Raw genomic sequence first — 11989 nt, 5'->3', positions numbered from 1 at the left:
TTTTTTTTTTTAGTAAAATATGTTGTCAGCAAAATCAGGAATTTGGAAGAAAAGAGAAATAACCCAAAGAGGGAAGTGACACAGGAGAACATTGTGGGAGAAGAAGTGGGGGTGGTGTGTGTGTGTGTGTGTGTGTGTGTGTGTGGGGGCAGGAGAACATTGTTGGAGAAGAAGTGGGGGTGGTGTGTGTGTGTGTGTGGGGGGGGGTTACAATGTTCAACCTCATTGTAATTCTACTGTTAATAACTCAACCCAACTGTATTATAATCATACTGCATGCAATGGAATTGTATACTAATTCTACTGCATGCAAAAACACTGTATGCACAACTAAAACATACGCAACCCTATTAGAATCGCAATAGACCCTTTCAAGAGAGTTCCATTATCACTTCAAGCTGATACATCGGGCATATGCTACTCCATTGAAATGCTTCCAAATGAAATTAGTCCCAAACCCTATTTGCACTCACTGCCCAGATCAGGCACTTGGCACAACAATGCACATGTTTTGGGAGTGCACCCCAATCAGACACTTCTGGACTGATGTATTTTCTATAATGTCATTGTTACTGAATGTTGATATACAACCTAGCCCCTCCCTCTGCCTTCTTAATGATGATTCCCAGCTATCCATCACTTTCAACCAACGTAGACTACTCTTGGCAGGGCTTACGGCTGCAAAAAAGACCATCTTAAGGCTTTGGTTCCACCCTAATCTACCCTTAACACAATATTGGCTAACTGCCTACCAGTATATTACCTCTCTTGAGTGTACTACTGCACGCCTCAACAAGGCCAAACTAACAACTATCCAGGCATGGTCGTGGATTACATGGTCCATACAAGATCTCCTTGTGAAACAGAATATTCTGACCTGAGTGTAGGATCTATTATCATTACTACTATTACTATTGTTATTATTGTTATTATTATTATTATTGTTATTATTATTCTTATTCTTCTTATTATTATGATTTATTTATTATTTATTTATTGACTTTTTTAATTGATTTATTTTTTATGGGGAATGCTTTATACTTATATGACAATGTGACTGCTATCTTTAATCTCCTTCACTATATCACTTTTGTCTCTCAGAGCTATGTCTTGAGTGTCGTACTGTAGTTTGTGGTGTGTATGTTCAAGTTAAATGTGACTGTAAATGTAACGTCTCATTCTTTTCTAATAAAAAATGTTAATCACAAAAAAAAAAAGAGTTCCATTATCAGCATCATAGTTGGCCCCACAAGACTTCCTTTTTAACATTCCATATGTTATCTTAATGCAGAGGAAGTAGATTGGGAACCAAATGTTATTGTTGAAAGGGTCAATTCAATAATCTGCATCATTATTCTTTATCCCCATATTGTTCTATCTTAACTAATGTCCCTGGTCCTCCAGTGCTACATTTCTTATGCTGTCTTTCATTACAATGATTTTAAAACTATAATAATTGCATAACAAGACTGTCGAAAGTATTCATGATGGGAGACTTTTATGTACTTTGCCTGTGTCAGCAAAATAGTTTAAATAACTGTCTTAGGCAATGTTCCAAACATACAGAAGTGAAAGTACTTGCCACACCTGTTTCCGTTCAAGCCAGTAGAAAACTGGAACTATTTTTATCTGAGTGTATAATAGCTGAATGTATTTTTTGTCTTTCTACAAACAGTGTTTAATGTCTCTATCTCTCATACTCTCTCTCTCTCTCTCTCGCCCCTTCTCTTTATTCATGTCCGAACACATTTGGCAGACAATTCAGAACTCTGTCCTACAAGTCTGCGTGTGTGTGTGTTTGTGTGTGTGAGAGAGAGAGAGACATCAGTGTACAAAACTGGCAAAATACCTACTCCATTATAGCCACTAGAGGTCAGATTCTGCTATTTTATGTGATATGATACAATAAGCATTAGTCTTTGTGGCAAATCATGTATGATCTATGTATTCAGTGAAAGCATTGAAGATACTGTCAAAACAGTGGTCATGAGTAGATGGCACACATTACTGACATTTTTCAGTAGGGTGTAGTTAAATCAGACAGTTGTAATACATATTGCTTGAGATCAGAATTCAGAATTACAAGCCTTAGGTAAAGTAAAAAGGAAACATAATTTCTTATTATTTAATAAAACGTTCATTATTTGTTCATGTGTGGCGTTCTGGTGTGTTTACAATTCAGAACAACATACCAATAATCCTTACGTTAGAATATAACCCGAGCATAGCACTTTGCTGAATGCAATATTTCAAGCCAGTTGATTCTAAATGCTAACTGGTCTGCACCTTTGAAATATGCCTACTTATTGTCTTTGTTTTAACAGCAGATACTTGATAGTATTCACTCCCAACAGCCCCACAGTATTGTCACATCTGCAAAAAAAGATAGAAACATGTCTTCCAGACAATGTTGCAAAAAAAAAACAGAACTGAAAGTCTAGTGTTTTCACACCCGTTTCCTAGAAAACTGGAGCTGTTTTTGGTTTCTGGCCTCATTATGACAGCCGCTAGCATAGTGGTCATATGTGGATTGTCAAAGTTTGGTTTGTCAAACTTCCTGAATTTTTTGTCAATTATTCCCGGGAGGCCGAAACACCGGGGCAAATGAAACTTGGTAGGCATGTAGACAACTTTTACAGAAAACAATTGTTATGTTTGGGGGCAAAAATTGCTGCCAAAATGGGGCCACCAAAACACAAAGCCTTTTATCTTACCACTAGGAGTACTCCTAAATCGCACTAAAAGATTTTAGCTAGGAGTTTTCTCTTAAAAGTTTTTACAAAGCCTTTCAGACCTACTCTTAGTAAGGAAAAATTACAACTCCTAAACTAAGAGTGAGTCTTCGTTGCTATGGATGACGTCATTACTCATGCACAAGCTTGACTGAAGTGACCACCTTGATTGGCTGATGATTGTAATGCGGGCATGATTCCAAACACCTCCCTTACGATGATGAGTGACAGGTGACAGGTCTGAGAATGCATGCGCTACACAAGGATGGAAGATGATGAATAACTGAATAAAAAGGCCTAGCCTAAATGAATAAAGAGTAAGGCAAAACAAATAGCCTAGTAGCCTAATGAAACATAGGCCTACGGATTGATGCAGTATCTTTACAACATTATTAAATTAATCTGTCACCATATGCCTACGTTTGCAAAGAGGAGAACATTTTAATTTGATTCACAATGAAACGTTACATTTAATTTACATGTTGACAATGAATAGTTTTGGTTGTTGTTGGTTGCGTTATTGCATCCCTTTTATGCCTACAATGCGAAATTGTTCCCTCACGATTGGAAGCTTCAAAACATTGCAATGTTAAATGCCATTGCAATGTTAAATGCCACAAGGAGCTACTTTTAGCCTTAAAATTCTTTGTGGATACGGCCCCTGAACCGTAGCACCGATGATGACACAATTTTTATGGTATGTTGGTCTCAAGGGCCCACATCAACCTAGTACATAACCACTCATTTGTGATTTGCAAATGCAATATTATGCTGCTTCAATTGCCCCTATCTTCCGTTGAGATGTTGCACCAAATTCCATGTGTATGATGTATCTGACATCCTCTGGGGGTATGCCATGTTTCATGGAATTTCATGCATGGGGGCATACAATAAATTAATTTATGTGTACATTTAGTGACTGTACACCCATCAGCCTCTAGATGGTGGTGTTGAGCGAAGTGTTGCTGGTAGAGGATGATGAGGAGAGGAGCTTCAAGGCAGGACTGTCTCACACACACACTCTCTCACACTCTCTCTCTCTCTCTCTCACACACACACATAGGCACACACAAACACACACATAAACACAGGCACGCACACTCACACACACACACACATGCACACACACTGAGTATATAACAAATTAATTAATTCGTTTTTCAGTCTTTTTACAAACAGTGTCTATTATCTCTATCTCTCATACTCTTTCTCTTGCCCCTTCTTTTTTGCTTTGTTTATGTTTAAATGCATTTAAACGCAACTCTGTCCTACAATTAAGTGTGTATGTGTGTGTGTGTGTGTGCATGCGTGCGTGCGCATGTTTGTGTGTGTGCGCGACTGCGCATGCATGTATGTGTGTGAGTGTGTGTGAAAGAGAGAAATTGCACATCAGTGTACAGGACAGATGAAATACCTATACTCCATTATAGCCACTAGAGGTCAGACTCTGCCATTTTATGTAATCTGATACTTAATCTGAGTCTTTCAGGCAGCTCATGTATTACCTATATATTCAGTGACAGCATTAACAATACTATGAAGACAGTGGTCATGAGTAGGTGGCATATATTACTGAAACTTTTCAGTACGGAATAATTTAAACAGACAGTTGTAATATACTTGGCTTGAGGATAGAATCCAGAATTACAAGCCTTGGGAAAGTAAAATGAAACATTATTTGTTATTATTTAATTAAACTTTCATTATTTGTTCATGTGGGGCTTTCTGATTTGTTTACAATTCAGAACAACATACCAATAATCCTTACATTAGAATATAGCATAGCACTTTTCTGAATGCAATATTTCAAGCCTTTTAATTCTATTTACAACCTGTTACTGGTCTAGAAGAAGACATTCTGCTCAAAGTTTCAGTGGCTGTGTAGTGGGTGTGATAGAGAAGCTATGGTTAGGAGAGGTGCAGTTTGTGTTTCCTGCAGTAGGAGATGAGAGACCGTGCAGACAGGAGAGGAGAGCCACAGGAGAGAGAGGGTGGCTTCAGCATTTAACATACCCTCAACAATCAGGAATATTCCATAGCCTATCATCAAGTGAGCATTATTTGCGTTGATTTAATTAAAAGCAAACAGGCGGTTGAAAAGTGATATCAAAGAGTATTATATTGAGAGATACAGGAAAAGATAGAGACAGAGAGGAGGAAATAGAGAGAGAGAGAGAGAGAGAGAGAGAGAGAAATCAGCTAAGGGCAGGGTTAGTCTCCATGGTTACAGTGGATCAGAGTAGATAGAGCAAGGATGCTGGAGAGATAGGTAGTGAGTGGTGTGTGTGTGTGTATGTGTGTGTTTATAAAGATAAACCACACACACACACACACTGCTATTCATATCTTTCAACTTGTATGTGTGCGTATATAATGGAGGGACATTACCTGTGTGTGTGTGTGTGTGTGTGTGTGTGTGTGTGTGTGTGTGTGTGACAGAGTTTCATCAGCATGCGCATATCACTCTGTGATCCTTTAACAGGCATGCTCTTCTCTGTGAGTGATTTGCTGTCCTGGTAAATCTCTTGCTGTTCATTAAAAAAACAAAAACAAAGCCACTGAAGACTTCCCAGCAACATGTTACACATTAAATCCGTGTTGCCATGGTCACCAGCTCATTAAACTCCCTTATTGTGCCTTGAGGTTTATAATTAATCACTGAATATTTTGGACTTTGTTTGGACAAGAATTCCATCAATTCATCAGGATATTTAAATGAAGCACATTCTTCAGTCTTTGAATGGCTTAAGCAATGGGATTTTGGTGTGTTTTCTAGTCTCATACATACCATACAGAGGACAGAATGTTCCAGAGCACTTTTGTGCTGAAGAACTTTTTAGAACACTGTCAGAGATAATGGATGGACTTGGACATCCAATGACTTCATGTATCTTAGATGAGACTCCTAAATGATAACTAAACTAATACACATGCTGTCACGTTACTTCATCAGTGTCACACCATATATGCTAGAGATAGACAGCAGAGATTGATGACCAGTTTGAGAGATAGAATGAAAGAGGGAGGAAAGGAGGGAGAATGAGAGAGAAATAGTCTTCCTTGATGTAATAGAGCACAAATGTATAGGTGAGGGGAGTGGTTGATTATGGAGATTTCTCTAATGGATGTGAGTTGTCTGCCTGTCTTTCAAAACAGAGGTGCATTTCACCAGAGGGAAACTTATAATAACAATAAGTCTTTTACTGTCTCGTTCTCAGCTTCCTTATCTATCTTCTTTGTTTACCTAGTCTCTCAGCTCTCTCTCTCTCCCTCCCTCTCTCACTCACTCTGTCTCTCAATTCAAAATACTTTATTGGCATGACAAAATAAGGCATTTGAATTGCCAAAGCAGGCATACACAAGACAAGGGGGGTGAGAAATAAAATATCTGAACGTCTGTGTATAAACATAAAACTTTGACATTGACAAAAAAAAAACGTACCTAAAATTAGTATAATTTATAGATAAAAACAAAGAGTCTTTCTCTCTCTCTCTCTCTGGTTCTCAGCTCAGACATATTCAGCCTGGTTTAGAGAGCAGGGAGCTGTCGACTGATAGCTCTACCAGTAAAGGGCTACTCTCTCTGGACAGCTCAATCACCCTCCTGCAAGGAGAGATGAATGGGGGGCACTTTGAATTCACCAACGGTCCGTTCATTGAAAATGTTGCGTGATTTTGAATGGGTTAGAATCAAGTGTAGCGCCCCCTAGGCCTATCTCCTGGTACTAAAGGGCGTTCCCGGTGGCGACGCTTTAGGGATCACAGGTTTCACCGTGGCGTCAAGCTTACACCGGGCAGCTTCATTTTCCTCCTCCTCACGAATCTCGTTCAGTAGCTTCAAGAAAGTAGGCGGGGATTCTTTTCTCTCTCTCAGTCTTAACTTCACCAACATCATGTCAGACTCTACAGCGCCACGAAGAAGTTGCTCAATTCGCACTCGATCAACTTGTGCAGGTTGTAGTCCACCTCTCTGAACTACTTTGGTCAATGACTTCTCTACTCGACGGAGAAACTCAGACAGCACTTCACCGGAGTTCTGGCGAAGAAGTCTGAACACAAAATACAAATCTTCACCGGACTCTGAGGTCCCAAATGCACTTTCAAGCGCAACAAGATACTCAGATGCACTTGCATCACCATTAGACAATCTAACTGCCTTGATAATCTCAAGGGCAGGACCCTTTAAGCTTTCAACAATGCGCTTACACTTCTCTTTTTCGGCACAATCACTTTCTGCTATCATCAACTTAGCCTGCTCAATCCAATTCTCCATGGTTTCCTCTACCGCCGGAGTATCACTATCACAGTGGAATCACTAGAACGCTTTGTTGTCTTTTCCAAGAGCTCACCAACTGCAATTACAGCTTCAGGAGAACTAGTAGGAAGAGGGGAAAGCAAAGCTTGAACATCAGTCATGGATTTACATTACATTACATTACATTACATTTGGCTGACGCTTTTTTAGCCAAAGCGACTAACAGCATGGTAAACAGTTTAAGTTTTAGAGCAATTCTCAACAATTTTACGACAATTTTAAAAAAAAAACATTAGAGTACAGTAAGAATAAGTGCATCAGTGAGTGCTGTTTTTAACATTTACGTGTCAGTTTAAGACGGCTGGTGAGTACTAGGATCAGCAAGTCTTGTTGTAAGTGTTGCTATGAGAGGAGATGTTCTCTAAAGAGCTGGGTCTTCAGGAGTTTTTTGAAAATGGAGAGGGATGTCCCTGCCCTTGTAGGAACTGGCAGTGTGTTCCACCAACGAGGAACAACAGATGAGAAAAGTTTGGATTGGCCTGAGCGTAACGGTGGTAGAGCTAGACGTCGTTCGTCTGAGGAGCGCAGCGGTCTGGAGGTAGCGTATGTCTGTATGAGGGCATTCAAGTAGGTGGGAGCAGAACCGGAGACTACTTTGTAGGCAAGCGTTAGAGCCTTGAATTTGATGTGGGCTGCCATAGGTAGCCAGTGTAGCTGGATGAGCAGCGGGGTAACATGTGCCCTTTTGGGTTGGTTGTAGACCAGGCGCGCCGCCGCGTTCTGGATCATCTGAAGTGGTTTCACTGCGCAGGCTGGGAGACCTGTCAGAAGGGGGTTGCAGTAGTCGAGTCGTGAGATGACTATTGCCTGAACCAGAAGTTGGGTAGCATCTTGAGTCAAGTAAGTCCTGATTTTCCGTATGTTGTAGAGTGCAAAACGGCATGACCGGGCGACTGAGGCAACATGATCTGGGAAGTTTAGTTGGTTAGATTTGCCTTCATCTTGTAGAAGCTTTCTGAGTTTTGCAGAAAAATCCTCAGGGACAGGCTCTTTTTCTCTGACGACCACAATCTTCCATACAGGATCACCATCTTTAGGTAATACCTCAGTAGGAACGTGAGAAGGATCAATCTTTTCATGACATTCACACAGCACCAGCAAACTTGTTTTAGATGGACCTTCTTTTGAAGAACGAACACGTACATAATATATTTTCACAGTTTCAATTGTCAACTGGAACATCCAACAACAGCAATGCATGATCGGGCCTAACCATTGCATCACTACACCAATCCAGCAGCTCTTGTTGCAGAGCAGAACTATTTCCTCACTGAAGATCAAAGACAACAATAAAAGTTCAACTTAACACTCTCTGGAGCATCAACAACATTAATTGGAAGGAAATAACAGCAAGAATCACCCCGTCCGTGCCTCCATTTTCTGTAGCGCCCCCTAGGCCTATCTCCTGGTACTAAATGGCGTTCCGGGGTTCTTAAACTAATCCCAGTAATATATATATATATATATATATAATATATAGAATTCTTGCTGACCTTCTGTTTAAATGTCTGTTTGTGTCTTTACATGTACTTTGAATAAATAACTTTTTAACCCTTGTATACTTACTTGTGTGTAACTGACTTAAACCATATTCACATGAAACAACATTTACATATGCAACCTATTACCCAATGGTATCTTAATACTAAGTAAACACTCAGAACGCAGTTATTAAAATGTTAAATAAAAATAGAGTTTACTGAATAGAAATATGCAATTTACCAAAAGAATGAATTATAAATATAAACAAAAAATATGATACAAATGTATCAATGGAGCAAAGTATTCATTCATTCGTTCACCCTGTTACGAGTTGATGAACCACGGAAACAATTTTGGAAACATTATTTTAAGGTACAAAAAACTCTTTGGTGTTGCTTTAATCCCAAGTGGTAGGTTTCCCGTCGAGTCACCGCACCAGCACAGGCAGGCAGTCTCTCACACGCGATGACAATGGACTGGCAACAGCTCACTGACAGGCATCCTCTCGGTGGCGAGATGACAACTTTGGTAAAACGTCCACTCGACAACTACAAAGTCTTCGGCTTTCAAATTCACAATTCAGACCAAAACAAAGTCTGACTGGCAAAATATACAACGTGTGTCACGTTCTATTTTAAAGTTTTGCAACTAAAGCACGGAGCAAGTCCTCAACGTGGCTTCTCATCAACTATCCAGTCTCCTCTCCCGCGCGGTTTGAGACCTTTCACCTCACATGTAATACCATGCATACAAAAGTCATACAATGGAATATATGTTTTAACACAACATCAAAATATTACATGTTACATAGGGGTGGGCGATATATATTGTCTGCGATAATATCGTGATTGTTGTTTTAACGATGTGCACATTTACATTATCGAGTATTTAAATTACTTATGGGGAAAAAACACTCAAAATCACGCATTGAAACCCCATACATTCACTAAATACAGGAGGTGTATGCGAGAGAAGCATGATCGCAAGTGGGTCCACCTTGTCACATGCAGGCCTAATGTTTATTTTGTGCAGCGAGACCGAGATGTAGGGGAGAGCCGGGACAGTTGAAACACTTTTTTTTTAATTAAACGTAATTTACATAGCAATCGTACCACACTGAAAGCTAATATTTGGTCACTAGTAACCTACATCTGTCCTCTGTCAAATACAGATGCATTTTCAGCTTTGAACAAAACCATTCAGGAATTATTACAACAAAAGTGGGATGTGCGTAATGTTTCATTCGTCCCTCCTGGTCGGGACAGTTGAAACAACATAAGGGGACGAATGAAACATACAGTTTAAGCCATATAAACGTCCAACAACTTCGAAATTTTACTACATATCATGAATGGTACTCCCAAAAGGTTTTATTTTAGATATATTGTTGCAGGGCTATACGTCTGTTAACAATTCATTGCCATCATCATGAAGCGTGTATGAAGCGTTTTTTGAAATATCATGCCCTGTGGATGATTCTGCCATGTTTATAGCTAGAACGGTAAGCTTTCCCATTTATATCATGTTTATATTGTTGAAAATGTCGTTTCACTAGGTTTTTACGTGGGTTAGGCCAATGCACATCCAAACTAGATGTACCGCATAGCAGTACAAAATATGACCGCCGCTCAGTCCTGTACATCCGTTCCGCGAAAATAAATCACACTTCAATTTGTCTCCATATTTTACTCCATCCCCCACTCTTGAAACGTTTGTGTATGCTTGTTTGGCATGCCTGAGTGTGTGTGTGCGGCTGCACAGAAAGTAGCCTACTGGTGCTGAAAAGGTGAATAGATTGTAGAATAGCCAAAGAAGATGTAGCATTGTTATAAAACCTTTAAAATCTCTAAACAATCACAAGTAGGGCAGTTCATCACAGTTCATCCATTGCAACTGGATTGATGAAAGGTCACTTACACCTGTAGGCTACAGTACATTGTATTTGGGAAAAGCAAAAGGTATCAGCATAATGTTATTTATTTATTTTTTGTATGTATTTATAAACAAAAACATCTCTGTCAGTTCCATGCCGTTTTCAACAGCTATCAAAAACAAAGGTCATTTTTGGATGGATGGATTTTTTGTGAATGTTTCTTCTTCTACATAAGATTTTAGTCATCTTTAGTTCATGTAATACTTTATTGTCAATGCACAAATTAAGTAACAGTAGTCTGAAACGTTATTGTTAATGCACAATTTAAGTAACAGTAGCCTAGTCTGAAACGAAACGCTGTTTTACATCTAACCAGTGGTGCAAATAACTGACATGTCCAAATGGGCCTTGATGAAATGTGTCGCTAGACTGTTCATACACATTTTAACGGGCCAAAGTTGAAGAGCTTTTGTCCGTTATTGTTCGTGCAAATATAGGCTGATTCATGTTCCCTTGCATTGTTTAACTGAGGTCCATGGCTAGTCTGGCTTTCATCAGACCAAGCTCAATCTTTTAAGAAATCAAAAATAAATAGCGGGCAGATCAGGCTGGGTTCACCCAGCCTAGTCCATAGGCACCCGATATTGTTTAATTTTCCGATTGAGATATACACGCTCTGGCTATTCTAAATGCAAAAATGCATCAGGGAGTTATGACAAAACGGTAACTAACAAACTAGATCCTAATAGAAAGCTGTTAGCTTCCATAAGCTACAGGTAGGATTATAAGGTAGGCCTATTTACAACATAAATTGTCAATAGGCTATGCTGGCGACACAAATAAAATCTCCTTTGAAACCAATGGCTTACGCCTTACAGTATCAAGCGGACTTAAACTGTCATATCGTGGGCGAAAAGTTGTAATAACATTCACGCAGCTCCATGAGTCAAGGAAAGCGCGAATGAAGTAGCCACTTCTAAATGGGACCCACTACACAGTAGCTTAAGGTGTTTTGCTAAAGCAGCCATAATGAAATGAAGGTGTCATTGTTTGGATACTTCACACACACATGCTTTTTAATTTCACAGACTACAACTACCAAGCTGTAATCAAAGCACATCGATTCCCCTCTCTCACACCCTGCACGCACTTAAAACAAAAAAATAACAGGTGCCTCAGTCTCACGCATGTATAGGCAAAACTGTATCAGACCGGTGTAGTGTAACGTTGGTAAATCTTCCATTGCACAGAATGATTTTGTAGCACGTGCAATAAATGACAGTCGAAAGATACAAACAGTGCTGCTATACATTTGCTTGGTATAACCGCATTTATAGTTTTCTACAAATGCAATCAATCAAATGCCTCCATCACTCAACCAACGCTAACGGTAACATTACCTAGGTCCTTATTGATATTACAAGATTAACGCATTGCCTGCAAAAAAACCAAGCATGTCCGATAAACATCCTCAGATTTATTTCGGCTTCAAGAAGAAATGGGAATTACACTTCATGTGAACATCGTCCTATCCTTATTAGATGTTAAGCTGCGATAAATTACAGTCCTTGTAGGAAGCGTCCATTG

The sequence above is a fragment of the Alosa alosa genome, chromosome 23 (assembly GCF_017589495.1).
Source record: "Alosa alosa isolate M-15738 ecotype Scorff River chromosome 23, AALO_Geno_1.1, whole genome shotgun sequence".
NCBI lineage: Eukaryota > Metazoa > Chordata > Actinopteri > Clupeiformes > Clupeidae > Alosa > Alosa alosa.
This window is presented reverse-complemented; position numbering follows the sequence as displayed.